The sequence below is a fragment of the Staurois parvus genome, unplaced genomic scaffold (assembly GCF_062004578.1).
Source record: "Staurois parvus isolate SC_StPar_1 unplaced genomic scaffold, SC_StPar_1.0 ptg000089l, whole genome shotgun sequence".
NCBI classification, from domain to species: domain Eukaryota; kingdom Metazoa; phylum Chordata; class Amphibia; order Anura; family Ranidae; genus Staurois; species Staurois parvus.
Window position 1 is genome coordinate 1,791,353 of NW_028317885.1, and position 12,748 is coordinate 1,804,100.

The following is a 12,748-nucleotide window of genomic DNA, read 5'->3' on the forward strand; positions in this document are numbered from 1 at the left end:
GTCTTTTTTTTTTTTTATAGCACAAAAAATAAAAACCCCACAGGCAATCAAATACCACCCAAACAAAGCTCTTTGTGGGGAAAAAAAGATGTAAATTTCATTTGGGTGCAGCATTGCATGCCCACGCGATTGTCAGTTACAGTAAGGCAACGCCGTAAAGCAGAAAATGGCCTGGTCAGGAAGGGGGGTAAATCCTCAGGAGATCAAGTGGTTAAAAAGTGAAGCTTCACCACATTCACTAAGGTTTTGGAAAAAATGAGTGCAGAGTGCAACTGCACTTCCAAAGTGCAATAGTCTATTTGTCTTTGATAAATCCACCCCAATACATATGTAGCATAGACAATTTAATTTCTAAATTGAATTTTTTAAATTGCAGTAAAAACCTAAATCTAGCTCAATGTTGGGTGTCTTTGCATGTTGGATGTGTTTCTTCAGTGATGACTTGAACTAGGTATTTGATTGTGACTAAACACTTGGTAACTTTGGTGTTGATCTTGGCTTATACCTTAATCCTGCAGTCTTCGAATGCTCTTGATTATGTTTCATGGATATTATTTGGATTTCTTCTTTGCCTGTCATTCTTGTAAAATTGTGTAGCATTATTTAAACTGAAGGAATAGATAACTGTGATTTGCATTTGTTAATAAAGTTACATTATTCTTTCTATCTAAAGTGTATAAATCATTGGATTCTTTTCTTGCACTTTCTGCAATTTATGATATCTATATGTTCTCAAACCAATACAGCACAGTGGATAAATGGTTAGCACTTCCACCTGGCAGTATTAGGGTCATTGGTTCGAATCCCAGCCACAGCACCACCTGCCTGGAGTTTGCATGTTCTCCCTGAGCCTGCATGGGATTCCTCCCACACTCTACAGACATGCTGATAGGTTAATTGGATCCAGTCTAATTTGGACTTAGTATATGTATGAATGAGAATTAGGGACCTTAGTTTGGATGGTCCTTGAGGGTTAGGGGCTGATATGAATGTACAATATATATGTAAAATGCTGTGTAAATTGACAGCACTATATAAGTACCTGTAATATAAAATACAATATACCTAAGGTTAGTGGACTGTGTTACATCACAATAGTTTTAGAATTAAAAATCTTAGCAGAGATGTATTGCTTGTGTAGTGTGGCTTCAGATTTGAGCATTTAACAGTAATAAGCCTGGTGGATTCCATTGTGTATAAAATAACCAAAAGAAAAAAACACTTGCTGTACGGTATCATGCTTAGCAGCTGTGATAGAATTAGATTGGGTGACCTTCTAAACAGTTTCATTAGGACAACCCCTGAAAGCCATGATTTAGGCTTGATTCGCTGCAGGTGAGAGCAGGAGCTACATTGGGGGTTTAGTAGACCCTTGAATTCTTCAGAAAGAGAGCTTGTTAGTCCCTTTGGGATAGCAATAAAGTTAAATAAAAAAAGCCTAATGCAAGCGTAGGCTACGCACATGTATAGGAAAATAAATTGCGCCGAACATGTGCGGTATCACCGCATATGTCAGTGAGAGCAATAATTCTGGTGCCATAATTTATTATGGACAATTTGGGGTACCATTTTTTTTTTTTATGATTTACCAGGCATACTCAATTTTAGAGCTTGAGATGTGTGCCATCTGTTTACTTGAGGCAACCCCTTCTTTATTTTATTAAAAAAAAAATTAGTATTATAGTGTTTGTTTACAATAAAATTAATTTTAGTGTATTTTTTTCTGAAAGTACGCAATTGATAAACAGTTGCACAAATATTATCTAACATAACTGCTGTTGTTTTTTTCTACATGGCCTTTGATTTAAAATATGTAATTGTTTGGAGGTTTAATGTAATTTCTATAAACAAAATACAGATTTCATAATTTATGTGAAAAATTTTAAAACTGCTCTTGTAAAGATTAAAGTTGAATCCCAGACACAAATTAAAAATGTATTATACGGGGAGTGTCCAAGATGGCGACCGGAGCGGATGTCTGTTCCTGAGCTCCGGCGCCCTGAAGTTGAATCCGCTGCCATCCAGGTGACAGCTGGCCTTGCACGGCCACCGGAGGCTCTGCAGACCCTGCCTGACATCTAAGGGGAGGCACCAGACATTCTCCTCCCCTCTCCGGCTATTTGGAGCTCTGGACGAGTTGCGGGGTGTGAAGCCGCGGTCTTTCCTGCCGCCACGGCCGGAACGCAGTCGGGACAGGACGCTGCCGCAGCCGGGTCGGGATGCTGCCGCTCTGCCCTGTGGCCTCCTGCTATAGGGCCTGCTGCTGGGACAGCCTGTATGGGTCCCCCTGGCTTCTGTGTTGGTCCCGGGGATCACACCAGGCCTACTTGGATTCCAATAGGGCTCGGAGGCCCATTGAAGTGGATGAGCAGCCCTTGATAGGGGTGGAGGCTTCACACATCAGCCCCCTTTCCATAGAGGGTGAATTAGGGGCTTCTGTGGCCCCCCCCTGGCAGGCCTTCATTGTTGACCACCTGGCTTGATTGTCACAGATCCTCGCGCCCCACCGGCTGCTGAGATCTTGGGGCCTACGCTCATTCTACCTGGGATTTCATCATCACTCTATGGAGGGTACCGCTACAGTTACATCAGCTGCCTGTATCTACTCCAGGGGTGTCCAAACTTTTTTCAAAGAGGGCCAGATTGGATGAAGTGAACATGGTGGAGGGCCGAACATTTTTCCAAACATTCTTTGATCCATTACAATTAAATGCAAATAAATTATTTTATGCCAAGTTACCGTATTTTTCGCCGTATAAGACGCACCTGACCATAAGACGCACCTAGGTTTTAGAGGCAGAAAACAGGAAAAAAAAATTCTGAACTAATGGACTGCAGACACAGTACAGGAGATGACCAGAGACTGCGGACAGCACAGGGATGACCAGAGACTGCGGACAGCACAGGGATGACCAGAGACTGCAAACAGCACAGGGATGACCAGAGACTGCGGACAGTACAGATGACTGCTGACCTTTGGGGAGGTGGGGAGCGGGTACCTGAATTTGACAGGTATCCGCTCTTACTTCCGCAGTCGTTCTTTGATCTTACCTGTTCCTCGATCCAGCCGCGCGCTGTCTTCCCGGCTTCTGTAATGGCGCTCGGCATGACAGCCAGGTGCCCAGTGCGCATGAGCGAGAAGCACTTGCGCTTTGTGATTGGTCCAGCGGCTTCTGGGATCTGTCATGTGTCCCAGGTACCGCCTTACCATTCACAAAAAGCACCGCTTCTTGCGCATGCGCACTTGGCACCCGGCTGTCATGCCCAGCGCCCACACAACAGAAGCCAGGAAGACAGCGCGCCGCTGGATAGAGGAACAGGTAAGGTCCCGCTGCAGAGCTGAGCGGCCGGCCCGGTATTCTGACACGGCCGCGGTGGAAATACCGGACCGGCCGCTCCATATTCGCTCCATAAGACACACTGACACACTGACATGGAGGGCCGTATTAAACCGACCCTCGGGCCGTAAATGGCCCGCGGGCCGGACTTTGGACATGCCTGATCTACTCCCTACCCAGTGTAATAATCTTTTCTACAATTTATTGGCTGCGGCGGGATGCATGATGTGTTCGGCAGCAATGGATCTTATGTGAAAGCAACACCGTCGGGGGACACGCACACGTAATCGGGGAAGATGACCAAGTGATCTCCCTGTGCCGTGCCACCGGAACATATATCTCGGCAATTGGGCTTCTACACCCTGGCGTATAATTTCAACCGGTTGAAGGTGTTTGTGAACTACCTGGACTTCTCTAAAAATGCATCGTACCCCACGCACCAAACCCAAACACCGAGCCCAGCAGAAATCCCCTCCGCATAGCCACACTAGCAAACTAACGCCTAGCCCCCCAGAGCCTGATGACACCACGCAGCTTACAGGGGATCCTGAGTCGGATGGCGATAGTCAGCAACAGTTCCCATCGGGTCTGACCGGCCCTCTTGAACAAAACCCTGAAGCCTTGCTACACAAATTCCGCACCATAGTGCCAGAGGAGATTACGGTTGCCTCTCGTAAATTGTCTTCTGATCTGGTAAGAGGCCTAAAAGAATTGGGCCATCGTGCCCATCAACTAGAACATCGTATGGATCTGGCGACTACGGTCTTGGAAGGCCATGAACAGGAGGTGGATGATCTGCATGCTGAGCTGGACACTTTAAAAGATAAATTGGAAGATGCTGAGAATAGAGCCCACAGAGATCATCTCCGCATCCGCGGGATCCCTGAGGTAATCATCGATCTACAGGGTACTGCTACCGCTCTATTCCAGGAACTGGCTCCTGAGATCCCCTTGGAAAGGCTGGAGTTTGATCGTGTCCATAGAGTTTTAGCTCCTAAGCCCACGGAGGGCCCTCCCAGGGACATTATCATTAAATTCCACTTTTACCGTACTAAAGAGCGTCTACTACAGGCGGCTCGGAATCGTCCGGCTTTGGAATTCCAGGGTCACTCTGTTCAGCTGTTTGCGGATTTGTCCTCAGTCACGATTGCCAAACGTCGTACCCTGAGACCCTACCTCCAGATTTTACAATCAGCTATTAAGTACAGATGGGGCTTTCCTTTCAAGCTCTCTTTCTCCTTCCAAGGTCGTCAGTTCCAAGCTTCTTCACCAGCAGATCTTTGCCGCCACTTTCAGGAACTGAAATTGGAGTTACCACACCCCCAGAACGAGGAGGCTACAGTTTCTACACGCCCTCGGAGTTCCCAGTCTTCATGTAAATCTTCTCCTCCAAGTCAGAGTAGCTCTCAGGCTCTCCGATCTCTACAGACCCAGCGTTTCCAGGAGGTTTCTGCGACTTGAAATTCTGTGCCCGGTTAGGTTTTTCATATATGTTTTTTTTTTCTTACTCTTTGAGATGCAGGCGACATCGCCCATATGTGTTCCTATGCAGTTATGCCTTGTAGCACTTTCTCCACAGCGGCTAGTGCCTAAATAACCATGTTAGTTCTGTGTAGATGCTTCTACTTATGTCATAGTTGATGGGCGGATCTGGCGGCGGATCTCAGGCCGCGGGTGTGACTCAGCTCACTGGATGGTCCGTGGGCGGTTTCACCCCTCCGGCTATTTTGGAGCTTCTTTATTTTTGAAGTTCTAGCCGACTGAGTTTCCTATTGCCTTACTAGCCATCTATAGGTCAATTGTTCCTGGGTTTATTAGCCTAAATTGTTTGATTGGTATTTTCTTGCCTTAATTGAGTCGAGTAGTTCCGGTGGACTATGGTGTCCCCCTTCAAGCTGGTTAGTGGACTGGATTGGTGTCCTGCCCGCTATCCAGCCTTTTTGTGGGTATTTCACCCACAGTGGATTATTAAGATGTTTGTGCTAATCTTACTGTTTCATATAAATATTGCTCGTATACAGATGGTTTCTTGTTTTCTTCCTTTTTTCCTGTCTTTTTTTTTTTCTCTGTTTTTTGTCATGTGTGTGTTGTGTTTTTTATAAAAAAATTTTCAGGGCTCTTGGGGATCGTGGCGGAGATGATCTTGTTCCCTTCCGATTGCCATGTCGCTAAACTGGTTATACTTGAATGTTCAGGGCATGAATTCACCGCAAAAACGGGTAAAGATATTTAAGTTTCTCTGGGCTCGCCATGTCGACATTGCTTGTCTGCAAGAAACTCATTTTTCAAATACATCTGCCCCTAAATATTTCGATGCATGCTACCCTCAGGTTTTTCAGGCTACTGGCCCTACTAAACAAAGGGGAGTCCTTGTTGCTTTTCACGGCAAAACCCCATTTGTTCGTGTGAAGCGTATTGCTGATCCAAGCGGCAGGTATCTTTTATTACAGGGCACGATTCAGGGTATCGATGTTACAATACTGACCTATTATGCTCCCAATGTTAACCCTGGACCCTTTCTATCACATATCTGCTCCCTCCTGGCTGTCCATCAACGGGGTACTCTTCTGCTGGCAGGAGCTTCCAATTTAGTATTAAACCCATCCCTAGATAAATACCCTGCAGAAAACTTTAATTATTCCACGTAGGTCAAATCCTTCACCCGTACGTTAAGTAAGCATGACCTGGTAGATCTATGGTGTGAATTCCACCCCTGGGGAAAAGATTATACTTACTATTCTCACCCTCATCATTCTCATTCAAGAATTGACCATGCTTTTGTGTTGCGTAAACATCTTCCCTTAGTACGCTTCGTCTTTATCCTCACGGTTCCATGGTCCGATCATGACCCCATTTTGGTGGTTTGTCGATCTCTCCTCTGTAAGCCATCCTACTCCTCTTGGATTATGAATTACTCTCTACTTTCACTGAAGGAGATTCAGGCGGAACTAGTGCGTAAATCCCAAGAATATTTTCAGCTAAACTCTGGTCGACGACTATCAAGAGTCCAATGGCAGAGTGGCGGAGCAGAAGCAGCTTCAATTGAAGGCCATACACAGGCCTAGGTTTAAAAGTAACCACACAGTTAATTCCAATAACGAACTCTACTCCTCCGTGCAATCTACTTACGAGACCCTGGGCAGGTCTGGGTCCAATTTGTGGTAGAGACTGGTTTTGTTCAGCCATGCTTGAGCGAGTAATAACAGGTCTGTGCTGCCCTTTGGTGTCTGGCTTAATGCGCACAACACTGAACGTCCCAGCGTTTGTCAACGATTTGCCGTTAAGTGATGCAAACCCGCTGAACCACGTTCATGAGGAGCCGGTACAGGGGGCCATGAATCAGTATGGACCTGGCAGCAGCGTGAGCAGACGACAGAGGCACATGGCGCAGGGTGGCGGTGTAGGCAGCATTATTCTGAAGCCATACACAGGCCTAGGTTAAAAAGCGGAAGCCGTCAGCAGCGTGAGCAGACGACAGAGACACATGGCGCAGGGTGGCGGTGGATGCAGCAGTATTCGGAAGCCAAACACAGGCCTCGGTTAAAAAGCGGAAGCCGTCAGCAGCGTGAGCAGACGACAGAGGCACATGGCGCAGGGTGGCGGTGGAGGCAGCAGCAATGGAAGGCCATACAGCACCCTATCACAAAATGGAACCCACCAACAGTGTAAGGAGACCTGAAAGTGGCACATGGCAGAGTCTGGCGATGAAGTCAGCAGCAATGGGAGGCCGTACAGGGACCCATGACACACTCTGGACCTGGCAGCAGCAAGAGGAGGCGGTACAGGGGCCCATGGCAGAGTGGCGAAGCGTAAGCAGCTTAAATTGAAGGCCATACAGAGGCCTATGTTAAAAAGTCCCCCCAGCAGCAGCGTGGGGAGACGACTATTAGTCGTCTCCCCACGCTGCTGCTGGGGGGACTTTTTAACATAGGCCTCTGTATGGCCTTCAATTTTAGCTGCTTACGCTCCGCCACTCTGCCATGGGCCCCTGTACCGCCTCCTCATGCTGCTGCCAGGCCCGTAATCTGCCATGGGCCCCCGTACCGACTCCTCATGCTGCTGCCAGGCCCGTAATCTGTCATGGGCCCCTGTACCGCCTCCTCATGCTGCTGCCAGGTCCAGAGTGTGTCATGGGTCCCTGTACAGCCTCCCATTGCTGCTGTCTCCATCGCCACACTCTGCCATGTGCCACTTTCAGGTCTCCTCACACTGCTGGTGGGTTCCATTTTGTCATAGGGTGCTGTATGGCCTCCCATTGCTGCTGCCAGGCCCGTAATCTGCCATGGGCCCTCGTACCGACTCCTCATGCTGCTGCCAGGCCCGTAATCTGTCATGGGCCCCTGTACCGCCTCCTCATGCTGCTGCCAGGTCCAGAGTGTGTCATGGGTCCCTGTACGGCCTCCCATTGCTGCTGTCTCCATCGCCACACTCTGCCATGTGCCACTTTCAGGTCTCCTCACACTGCTGGTGGGTTCCATTTTGTCATAGGGTGCTGTATGGCCTCCCATTGCTGCTGCCAGGCCCGTAATCTGCCATGGGCCCCCGTACCGACTCCTCATGCTGCTGCCAGGCCCGTAATCTGTCATGGGCCCCTGTACCGCCTCCTCATGCTGCTGCCAGGTCCAGAGTGTGTCATGGGTCCCTGTACGGCCTCCCATTGCTGCTGTCTCCATCGCCACACTCTGCCATGTGCCACTTTCAGGTCTCCTCACAATGCTGGTGGGTTCCATTTTGTCATAGGGTGCTGTATGGCCTCCCATTGCTGCTGCCAGGCCCGTAATCTGCCATGGGCCCCCGTACCGACTCCTCATGCTGCTGCCAGGCCCGTAATCTGTCATGGGCCCCTGTACCGCCTCCTCATGCTGCTGCCAGGTCCAGAGTATGTCATGGGTCCCTGTACGGCCTCCCATTGCTGCTGTCTCCATCGCCACACTCTGCCATGTGCCACTTTCAGGTCTCCTCACACTGCTGGTGGGTTCCATTTTGTCATAGGGTGCTGTATGGCCTCCCATTGCTGCTGCCAGGCCCGTAATCTGCCATGGGCCCCCGTACCGACTCCTCATGCTGCTGCCAGGCCCGTAATCTGTCATGGGCCCCTGTACTGCCTCCTCATGCTGCTGCCAGGTCCAGAGTGTGTCATGGGTCCCTGTACGGCCTCCCATTGCTGCTGTCTCCATCGCCACACTCTGCCATGTGCCACTTTCAGGTCTCCTCACACTGCTGGTGGGTTCCATTTTGTCATAGGGTGCTGTATGGCCTCCCATTGCTGCTGCCAGGCCCGTAATCTGCCATGGGCCCCCGTACCAACTCCTCATGCTGCTGCCAGGCCCGTAATCTGTCATGGGCCCCTGTACCGCCTCCTCATGCTGCTGCCAGGTCCAGAGTGTGTCATGGGTCCCTGTACGGCCTCCCATTGCTGCTGTCTCCATCGCCACACTCTGCCATGTGCCACTTTCAGGTCTCCTCACACTGCTGGTGGGTTCCATTTTGTCATAGGTGCTGTATGGCCTCCCATTGCTGCTGCCTCCACCGCCACACTGTGGCTCCACACTCTGGTTTTGGCCCCGTGACTGCCCAAATGAGTGAAGTGTGCGGTGATTCTAAGATCGATGGCACTCATCTGCATGTCATACTGACTGACAGTATTATTTCTCTTCCCCATCAGACTCCAAGGGCATTTAAATTAAAGGTACAGTGTTCTGCACTAATATAAAGGCTCTCTGAAGCCTAGAAACACCCTTTTTACATGTTAAATTCGCAGCGAATATATTCGCCCCGAATCGAATTTATTCCGCGAATTCGGCGAATCAGCCGAATCGAATTTTTGAATAATTCGCTCATCTCTAGTTATGATCCCCAAACCGGATCGGGATCATTCCTCCTGGGAAAATTACAGACCAATTTCTCTTATTAATATTGACATGAAAATCCTCACTAAGATCTTAGCCACTCATTTAAATTCTTTCCTTTCTTGCTTGATTAAGAAGGACCAGGTGGGTTTTGTCCCCCACAGACAAGCCGGAGATGCCATCAGACGTATTATACAGTTACAACATTTGGCCCATACTCGCAAAATTGAAATGATGCTCCTATCTCTAGACATCAATAAGGCCTTTGACACCTTGTCCTGGCCTTATCTCATGTCGGTCCTCCATCATTTTGGCTTTGGTCCCTCGTTCTTGCGTTGGATTTCCTCGCTATATACATCCCCTCAAGCAAAACTCAAATATTATGGTTTTGAGTCTTCAACGTTTTCGATTGGCAGGGGAACTAGACAAGGTTGCCCACTCCCTCCCATACTATTTATCTTGGCTTTGGAACTGTTGGCGGAAGCCATTCGTATACATTCTGATATTAAGGGAATAGATGTAGCTGGTTCCCAACACAAGTTATCCATGTTCGCAGACGATATATTGTTATCGGTTGAGAACCCGAGGGTTACTTTGCCAAACTTACTTGCAGTTTTGGATTCCTTTGCAGTTCTCTCAGGCTTCAATGTTAACCCTGCCAAGTCCAAAGCTATGTCGATTACCTTCTCACCATCACTTTTGGAGACTCTGAAACATTCGTTCCCTTTTCAATGGCTTTCTTCCTTGCCGTATTTAGGAATCAAGCTTACTCCGACTTACAAAGGACTTTACTGGGCTAATTTCCCCACTGTTTTTAATGACTTGTCAGAATTGTTGTCCTCCTGGTCTCAATATCCGCTTTCGTGGTTCGGTAGAATCAATGCGGTCCGCATGACTTGCCTTCCCAAATTATTGTACGTGTTTCGAGTTTTACCAGTCCCTGTTCCTTCACATATATTGCGTATTCACCAGCGAAAACTCCTGTCTTTCATCTGGAGCTCCTCTCGACCGAGAATCGGTAAACAAATCTTATTTGCTCATAAGACTGAGGGCGGGTTATCTGTCCCGAACCTTCAGTCTTACTATCTGGCGGCCAATATTGCCCCCTTAGACCACCTCCATGCATCTCACCATTTTCCCTTGTGGGCTACTGTAGACTTGATGGACTTCCACCCGATTCCACTCTCTTCTTTACCATGGCTTCCTTCTACTCATCGATCCTCATCTCTTAGTCCGACGTTGACGATAACGCTCCATCTTTGGGACTCCATTAAATATTCTGCTGGCCTCATTTCTGCTCATCTACCGTTACTATGGTTGCTACACAATCCATTATTTCCCCCAGGTCGTGACAATCCTTGACAGTTTGCTTGGTGGCAAGCAAATGACTTCCATGATATTCATTCCATGCTCTCTCCCACTCGGATACTCACCTTTGAAACTCTGCGCTCTTCTTACAATATCCCATTGCGGGAACATTTTGGATAGCTTCAACTCTGCCACTTTATCAGTACTTTAATACAGACACGTTCTGGACCCTACAGGTTGACCCCCTTTGAAAGTCAATGTAGACATAGACCCCATGCTCCGGGCTTAATTTCCCTGGTCTACTCTACCATTATAGCTCACAGAACTCCTCCAATCCATTGTTATCATCAGCGTTTGGAGTCGGAACTTGGGGGCACTATAGATCAGCAGGATTGGCGGATTATGACCCAACAATTATCCAAATGTTCTAGGAATGTTATCATTCTAAAAAACGCATACAAGGTTCTTTATAGATGGTATTACACGCCTGCTCGTCCAGCTCGTTTTATTCCCACATATTCCCCCGACTTACTTTCGAGGTTGTCTGCAGACGGGTACCATGGTCCATATTTGGTGGACTTGCCCCAAGGTGTGCAGATTGTGGATCAGAGTTTATGCCCTTCTCCGCACTATGTTCCACACAGACATTAAACGCAACCCGTACGAAGCGCTGCTGTTCAGGATGAAGTAGGCCCATTAGTGGGCCTACTTCATCCTGAACAGCAGCTGGCATCGCACTTGTTCATGGCCACCAAGCTGACAATTGCGAGAGCTTGGAAGACTCCCCTCCTCAGCTTTGAGGCTGTCAAAAACCGGATGAACTTTATAATGGTCAACGAAAAGTTGCCAGCTATACTGTTAGACATCCATACAAAATTTTTACAGACATGGTGTCCTTGGCTTGATATAGCTCAACCGTCAAGATTCGACCAGTCCCTCTTGTCGATATAAAACTTATATACCAGCTTATTTTTATATATTTTTTTTCTTTTCTCTGCTGCGGTCCCCCTGGAGCCCCCCCCCTTTTTTTTTTTGTTGGTGTCAGTTTGTTTGTCTCCTTTCTCTTCGCTCCTTTCTTTCCTCTTGTCTAGTCTGTCTTCTTCAGGTTATTTGTGCTGATTGTGATTCCTGTTTTGAGTCCCATACCAGCAATACTGCACCCATGTGCTGGACTCCTTTGAGAGCCCTGCATGTTAAGTACCTCTCTGTACTCAGAGGCTCATTCTCCTATTCATCTCGCATTCTGTATGTTGATTCTGCAACAATTTTTCCTGAGAGTTTATTATGTTAGTCTCTAAATCATTTTTGCAATTTATTGTTTTTTCTTTCTGTACGGCACTTATGTATGCAGTTTATTTTCATGTTTTCTCATCAGTACATATTCTGTATTATCCATCAAATCTTTTGTATGTTATATTCCTGCTGGTCATTGCATATGTTCTTGACTGATTCTCTGCTGTTTCCTATTCTATAATAAAATTCTTTGTAAAAGAAAAATGTATTATACAAGTTTTCCATAAAATATGTCCATTCACAACTTCCTCTTTTTTAACCCTAGCAGTCACATGATCACAAATAAACAAAATATAATCATATGGTGATTTTTAAAAAATTACAGAGTGATAAAACATACTTAGGGGTACCTTTTTAGACCTTTGATGATATGTTAACTTTTCATCTACTTAATGTCTGAAAAATTATAAACTATAATTCTTACCAGTTGTAAGGGGAACAGACTTAACTGGCATTGGCAGCAGTAAAATATGCAGGAGACAAAAACAGTCCAAGCAGGTTTATTCTGCACTTTTATTTAGAAGGGCAGCAACTAAACACGGCCACAGTACAAGAGGGCTGTGATCAGCAGGTCTATAGCACAAAACAAACAAAACTTTGCTTGTGTGAGCCATAATGTGTTCTGTCAGCAGTCAGCCTTTTCAGCAGCAGTGGGAGATAATTTTTTTTAACTTGTTGTCTATAGTAATGTACAAAACTTATGGTAATATTAAGTGTCAGATCAGAAAAATGTTATGAGACAAATAAAGTAGATGTATTCAGACAGAGCATAGGCATTTCCAGCCTTATAATAATGGTATCAGTAAAAAGGTTGATTTGAAGTATTGATTATGGGTGTATGGTAGATTAGTTAGGGTAACGAGGACGCTTCACACTGAGTACCAGTGACTGCCCCTCTGAATCTCAGAGAGGTAATTGATGTATTCTGAAGGGATATGGACAGGACAAGGGCCAAGATCT